Source organism: Papio anubis, unplaced genomic scaffold (assembly GCF_008728515.1).
Source record: "Papio anubis isolate 15944 unplaced genomic scaffold, Panubis1.0 scaffold1278, whole genome shotgun sequence".
Taxonomy (NCBI): Eukaryota; Metazoa; Chordata; class Mammalia; order Primates; family Cercopithecidae; genus Papio; species Papio anubis.
Genome location: NW_022161223.1, coordinates 13,643 through 20,633, shown reverse-complemented (window position 1 = coordinate 20,633; position 6,991 = coordinate 13,643). Strand labels below are relative to the sequence as shown.

At 48.0% G+C, this 6,991-nt stretch overlaps 1 long non-coding RNA gene across 1 annotated transcript; it reads right to left on the bottom strand.

Annotated features, from left to right (window-relative positions):
* Positions 1 to 6: 6 nt before the first annotated feature.
* On the bottom strand, positions 7 to 6,697 carry LOC116272564. Its single transcript, XR_004181212.1, has 3 exons — positions 6,455 to 6,697; positions 801 to 882; positions 7 to 265 (listed from the first exon to the last, which is right to left on the bottom strand). It is a non-coding gene; the product is annotated as an uncharacterized LOC116272564 (long non-coding RNA).
* Positions 6,698 to 6,991: the final 294 nt, after the last annotated feature.

Below are 6,991 nucleotides of genomic sequence, written 5' to 3'. Positions count from 1 at the left end.
AAAAAAAAAAAAAAGGTAAAAGTACAACCATTACGCCAGCTGACAATCCCAACCCTGGGTGCATGTTTAGAGAAGATGAAATCCCTGTGTTATCTGCCTTTTCACGTGTCCTGAAGCCCTAGTCACAATAGCCAAGATGCGGAATCAACCTACCTGTCTATCCACAGATGAAGGGATAAAGGAACCACAGTACATGTACACAAGGAAACACACTTCAGCTGTAACACTTCAGGAAATCATGTCGTCTGCAACCACTTGGAGAAATCTGGAAGACAATTAGGTGAAATGAAACGAGTCTGCCAGGGAGAGACCCACGCTGCATGACATCAGGTATACGGAATCCAAAAAACATTGTCTCCTAGAAGCACAACTTCCAACAGAGGTCACTAGAGGCTGGGGAGAGCAGGGAGCCTCGGCAGGGATTGGTAACGGGTACAGAGTGACGCTCTGATATGAGGAATCCATTCTGGTGTTCTATTGCACAGCAGGGTGACTAGGGTCAACAGAATCTAGAAAAATTTTTGAAAATCAGCTGGAAAATACGGTTCTGAATATTCTCTCCACAGAGAAATAATAATGATGGAAGGTCACAGACATGCCAGATATGATGATTTGATCATGATACTACATATACATATGTCAAAATGTCCCTTGCACCCTTGGGTTGTGTGTGTGTGTATACACATACACACACACACACACACACACACACACTCTATAGAAACAAAACTGCCATCAAACGTTGGTAGTATTCATTCTAACTGGAGTGAGATGAAATCTTGAGTGGGATTTTCACTTACGCTTTTGTGTGAATCAGCGATGGTGAGTATCTTCTCTGTGACCTGTGCATCAACCTCATGTCTTCAGGTCCTCCGCCCAGTACTACACAACGAATTAAAACAAATTCAGAATAATGTAACAAGTACCACTTATCACACACACACACAAATCAAAAACACACTCAAGATTCCATCTCACTCTCCATGCAACGGATGCTACAAGAAAAATGGTGAAACACATTAAAACACAAAACAAGGTGTGGATTTCCAGAGGAGGAACCTGTCTCCACAGTTGGTGGGAAATGGTGAACTAGTATGCACACTGAAGAAACCACCTGGATGTACCTTGAAATCCTAAAACTACAACCACCATTTTCTCCAGTAATTCTATTCTTAGGTACATATGCAGAGCACATGATCAGGACATGGAAGAGATGATCTGTCGCCTCAGGTGGAATTCAGCCCTATGCACAAAAGCCAAGACAAGCAATCAGCTTCCCTGTCCATCCACAGATGAATGGATGAAGAATCTCTAGTACACAGACACAATGGAATACTTTTGGGCCATCAACATTCATGGAATCCTATCATTTCCATGATAGGACTGCACCTGGAGTGCAACATGACTACACCTGCAGATATTCTGTTCAATCAAATCAGAAATGCAGACAAAGACCAAGCCTGCATGTTCTCACTCATGTGGGAGCTGAAAAATGCAACTCACTGAAGGTGAAAGTATAGCAGTGGTCATCACAGACTAGGTGGAGGAGATGACATCAAGGATTGGCAACAGGTACACAGAGAGTTACAGGAGAGGAATACATTCTGGTATTCTACTCCAAAGCAGGGCGATGACACTTAACAACATGGTAGTGCTGTTTTCAAAACAGCTACCAAGGAGGATACTGAATATTCAAACATCAAAGATATCAAACCTATACCCGGTCAGAAGCATGGGAAACTCCCTGATTTTATCCATACTCAAGGTATACAAACAAGTATCACAATGTCCCAATGCACCCCTAATTCTGGACATGAAGTATGAAACAAATGTTTAAAGGAATGTGAATGATACACGGCTAAAATTTCACATGGAACTACCCAAACACCCACAGATCCTGAATATGCAAAGCAATCCTAGGGAATACAAGCTCAATTGGAGGCCTCACACTCCCCAATTTCAAATTACATGTAAAACCTCCACTCACCAAAGACTACAGTAGTGGCATAAAAATGAATCCATGAACCTAGGGACATAAGAGAACCTAAACGCACACCTGTATGCAGTCAACACATTTTCTTCAAAGGAACGCCTACAAGATGCAATGAGGCTGGGTGGTGTGCTTCACACCTGTACTCCCAGCACTTTGGGAGACCAAGTCGGGCAGATCACTTGAGGTCAGGAGTTTCAGACTAGCTTGGCGAAAATGGTGAAATCCCATCTCTAGTAAAAATACAAAAAATACTAGTCAGGTGTGGTGGCGCACAGCAGCAATCCCAGCCACTTGGGAAGATGAGGCAGGAGAATCACTCGAAGCAAGGAGGCAGGTGTTGCAGAGAGCTGAGATCTCACCACTGCACTCCAGCGTGGGCGACAGCATGAGTGGGACTGTGTTCCGAAGGGAAAATAGATGCGATGAGGAGTCAGCAGTCTGTTCAATTGAGCAGTCTGAAATGACTGGATAGCCACATCCAAAACAATGAAATAAGACCTTGATGTTATACAGTAACAAACATAAACTCAAAATACATTAAACACTAAACACAAGACGTAAAAGCGTAAAACTGCTACAAGAAAACACAGAGTGAGCTTATGTTTAGGAAATCCTGTATCTAAGCTCGCAGTATGTAAAAGCAACAACAGAAAAAAACAAAAACAGAAAAAAAAAACCACTTCCAACAATCGAAGTTAAAAATCCTGGTATCTGGGAAAACAAGGCAGTGGTGTGGCAAGAAGGGAGCTCCAGGCATAGGAACCTGCAGCTTGAGAGGGGAAGGGACCTGCCCAAAGCCACTCAGCAAGATAGTGACCCATGACACCAGGAAGGCTGTGCAAACCACTTCCTGCAACTGGCATCTCATTGCAGACACACCCCACTGTCAGGTCCAGAAAGCTGACCACACTGAGTTCCAGGAATCACCCAGAAAGCCTCGTGCCCTGAGTGGGCCATGGTGAGGGCCATGGCGGGGCAGAGCAGGGTGGTGGGCGCATGGGGGCCTGATATCTTCAACTGCAGTCATGAGGCTGACAATGAGCGAGCAATATGGATGGGTCCAGATGCAAGCCGTGCCTGGCCCATACTCCAGAACTGCTGGAACAACATCTCAGGGACCCCTGGGAGCCAGAAACCCAATAATTATCCAGGACATTTTGTGTCCCCTGGTGTCTTGCACCAAGGAGACACTTGGTAAACTGGCTAAATGAAACTGACTTCAAATCCAAGCAGCACAGCATTTGAGGCAATATTAGGATCACAGAATGTTAACTGCTTGGTCTCTGATCTTCCAGCATCCCAGAAAGGTTGGCTTAACATACCTTCCCCAATGGGGAGCTCACTACCTTCAAAGACAGCGGGACTGTAGTTGGTTGGCGAGTTCTTCCAAACCTTAAGTGCAAATTTGCCTCTTTGTAACACCTGCTGCAGGTGGGCCTGGCCTCAGATCCTGCCTCCTGTCTCAGGCCACACAGCAGAGAAGCAGGGGCCACCCCAGATCCTGTACCTGGCCACAGCTTCTCTGAGCCACAAAGACCACACTGAAGGGATGGAAGGAAGACTTCAGCTCAATGAAAGAGCTGGTGTCACTCAGTTGTTCTGGAGGGAGGTCAGCACAGGCCAACTGTGGGCATGGGCAGAGCTCCTGTGCCCCCAGAGCCTGGCCAACACCCCCAGTGCCATTTGCAGCATTTATTATTCCAGCACCCACCTTTCATGTGACGACACAGACTGGAGCACGGTCAAGTGCGTGGGTCCTTCAGAATTGTCAGCTTGTGAATGCCTGGGAGCACCCAGCCACAGGGCTGGCCTGGCACTTGGTGGACCAAGTCCAACTATCAAACTCAGAGGCAGGATGGCAGAGGCATGGGCCCTAGAGTCTCTGGGTTCAAACAACCCCAGCCACTGACAGTGTAGGTATCACTGCAGCCTTTCCCTTCCTGGCCTCAGTCTCCTACCTGAAGAGCAGGGATAACTAGAACAGTTGCTGGGAGGATTCCCTGAGATGGCCACGCACAGACTGTAGGAGGCACCTGCTACTTTCGAGGCCTCACAGGGTCTCGCCAGGCTCTGACACCGGGCTGTAGGAGCTTCTCTCCTTTCCTGATGAGCAGCTCAGAGCAGGGGCCCAAAGGGCGACCCTCCTATGCGCCCTGTCCTCCCTGCCCAAGGCATCCTCCACAGGTAGGATTTATCACATCACCTCCTAATTATCTGCAGTGCCTCAAAACTCCAAGGAGAGGTTGGGGGTGGAAGGAGACTGTCCATGTCTCAGCCCCGACGCTATCCTACAGCCTGGTCTCCAGGAGAGCCAACCCGCTCCTGTCTCAAGGCCTCCCTGGTGATGCCCAAGACCACCTGTTCACACACAGCCCCCCGTGACTTCACGGATGCCAAAACTGCCCAGCACTTTCCACGCATGCCACGCTCTCATCTGGACTTTTCGGGACCTCTCCCTGCCTCGTAGCAGCACCTTCCCAACCTCCCTCGCTTCTTGGATGCTGGGCTCAGGAATGCTCTCACTGATGAGTCTGCGCCCTGCATCCTGACTGGTCCTGTCCAACTGCTCCTGCCTCTACACCCCACTCACAGCCTTACCTGACCCCCAGTCCCCAGGGTCCACCCCTCTTACCTGGAGACTCCCAATCACAGGTCTCAGCCCCCCTGCTGTTTCCCTACTACAGCCCTGGCAATCCGCAAGCAAATCTGAGCACACCCCTCCCCCACTGCAAAAAAAACAAAAAACAAAAACACTCCGGAGGCCCCCCTTGTCCTACCCTGCTGATGCCCATGTTGTTTTTTGTTTTGTGGTTTTTTTGAATGGGTCAGCTGGATATGAACCATCCTTTCCTGTTGCTCCTTCCTGGTCTTTGGGACTTTACACTGACTCCATTATCATGGAGGCACTCTTCAGACACCAATCACAGTGCCACCTCCTCCTCAAGCCCTCCGGCATTGCATCTCACTCTGCAGGCCGGCTGCTGCTGCTGCCTCCTCCACAGTATCCACAGTGCCCAGCAATCTTCACTGAATGGATGGATGCCAGCTGTCAGGTGGCTAGCTGTTTTTAGTAATACACATCTTCTAGGACTTTACACTGAATCTACCTAGCCACCTGACAGCTGGCAACACTAATCTTGTAATCCCAGAACTATGGGAGGAGAAGGTGGGTGGATCACTTGAAACCAGGAGTTTAAGACCAGCCTGGGCAACATAGTGAGACCGTGTCTTTAATTTTTTAAATTTTTTTAAAGGCCAAAGAACACAGGATTTGGGGAGCTTCATGTGGAGGCTGACAAGAAGGGATCAAGAACTCATCCATGGCCAGGCCCACTGGCTCATGCCTATAATGCCAACACTTTGGGAGGGCGAGGTGGGTGAATGGCTTGAGCCCAGGAGTTCACCACTGGACTGGGCAATATAGACAGACCCCATCTCTACCAAAAAAAAAAAAAAAAATTAGCTGGGCGTGGTGGCACATGCTTGTGGTCCTAGCTACTTGGGAGGCTGAGGGGGACGATCACTTGAGCACAGGAGGCAAAGGCTGCAGTGAGCTCAGATAGTGCCACTGTACTCCAGCCTGGGGAACAAAAAAAAAACCCAACTCATTCACGTGTCCAACTCTACCAGGACACAAACTTACGTACTTGGGAGTCTTCCAGTCTTCACCTTATATTATCTCTTCAACTGACTGTTTATTTGTAGCCTTTATTTATCTAGTTTTTTGTGATCCGCCCATCTCAGCTTCCCAAACTGCTGGGATTACAGGCGTGAGCCACTGGGTCCGGCCTGTTTTTTAAAAATAATATTTTATTATTTAAAACAACCCTTCACTGAGGTATAATTGAAACACAATAAAGTGGACATTCCAAGCATTACTGGATTTAAGCACGCAATATGATACATTCTGCCACATGTATACGTCCATGAAGCCACTATCACAATCAAGATAGTAAACGTACCTGTCACCCCCAATGTTTCCTCATGCCTCTTGGTAATCCCTCCCTCCTGTCTCTCCCTGCCCACCACCATCCAAAAGCAACCATTGATGTACTTTGTTTCCATAGTTTGCATTTTATAGATTTTGGGATATGTAAAATATACTTTTGTGTGTGTGTGTGTGTGTGTGTGGTGGAGTCTCACTCTGTCACCCACACTGGGGTACAGTCTCAGCTCACTGCAACCTCCACCTCCCAGACTGCAGCTCTTCTCATGCTTCAGCCTCCTAGGTACCTGGGACTACAGGCCCATGCCACCCTACCCAGCTAGTTTTTGTATCTTTAGTAGAGACGGGGTTTCACCGTGTTGGCCAGGTTAGTCTTAAACTCCTGATCTCAAGTTATCTGCCCACCTCAGCCTCCCAAAGTGCTGGGATTACAGGTGCGAGGCACCATGCCCGGCCAGAACTACTCTTTTCTAAATGGCTTTTCACTTAGCATAATTATTTTGAGACTCACTCACGTGTATCAGTAGTTCCTTTCTATTGCGGAGTATTCTGCAGGACGGTGTGCCACAATATATCCATTCATCTGCTGATGGCCGTTTGAGTTGTTTCCAGTTTTGGGCTATTACAAATGAAGCTGCTATGAAAACTCATGTATAAGTTTTTGCATGCACATATATTGCCTTTTCTCTTGGGTAAATACCTAGGAGTGGAATGCAGGGATCATAAGGTAGATGCATTTTTTTGTTTGTTTGTTTTTTGTTTTTGAGACGAAGTCTCACTCTGTCGCCCAGGCTGAAGTGCGGTGGCCGGATCTCAGCTCACTGCAAGCTCCGCCTCCCAGGTTTACACCATTCTCCTGCCTCAGCCTCCAGAGTAGCTGGGATTATAGGCGCCCGCCACCTCGCCCGCCTAGTTTTTTTGTATTTTTTAGTAGAGACAGGTTTCACTGTGTTAGCCGGGATGGTCTCGAACTCCTGACCTTGTGATCCGCCCGTCTCGGCCTCCCAAAGTGCTGGAATTACAGGCTTGAGCCACCGCGCCCGGCCAGTAGA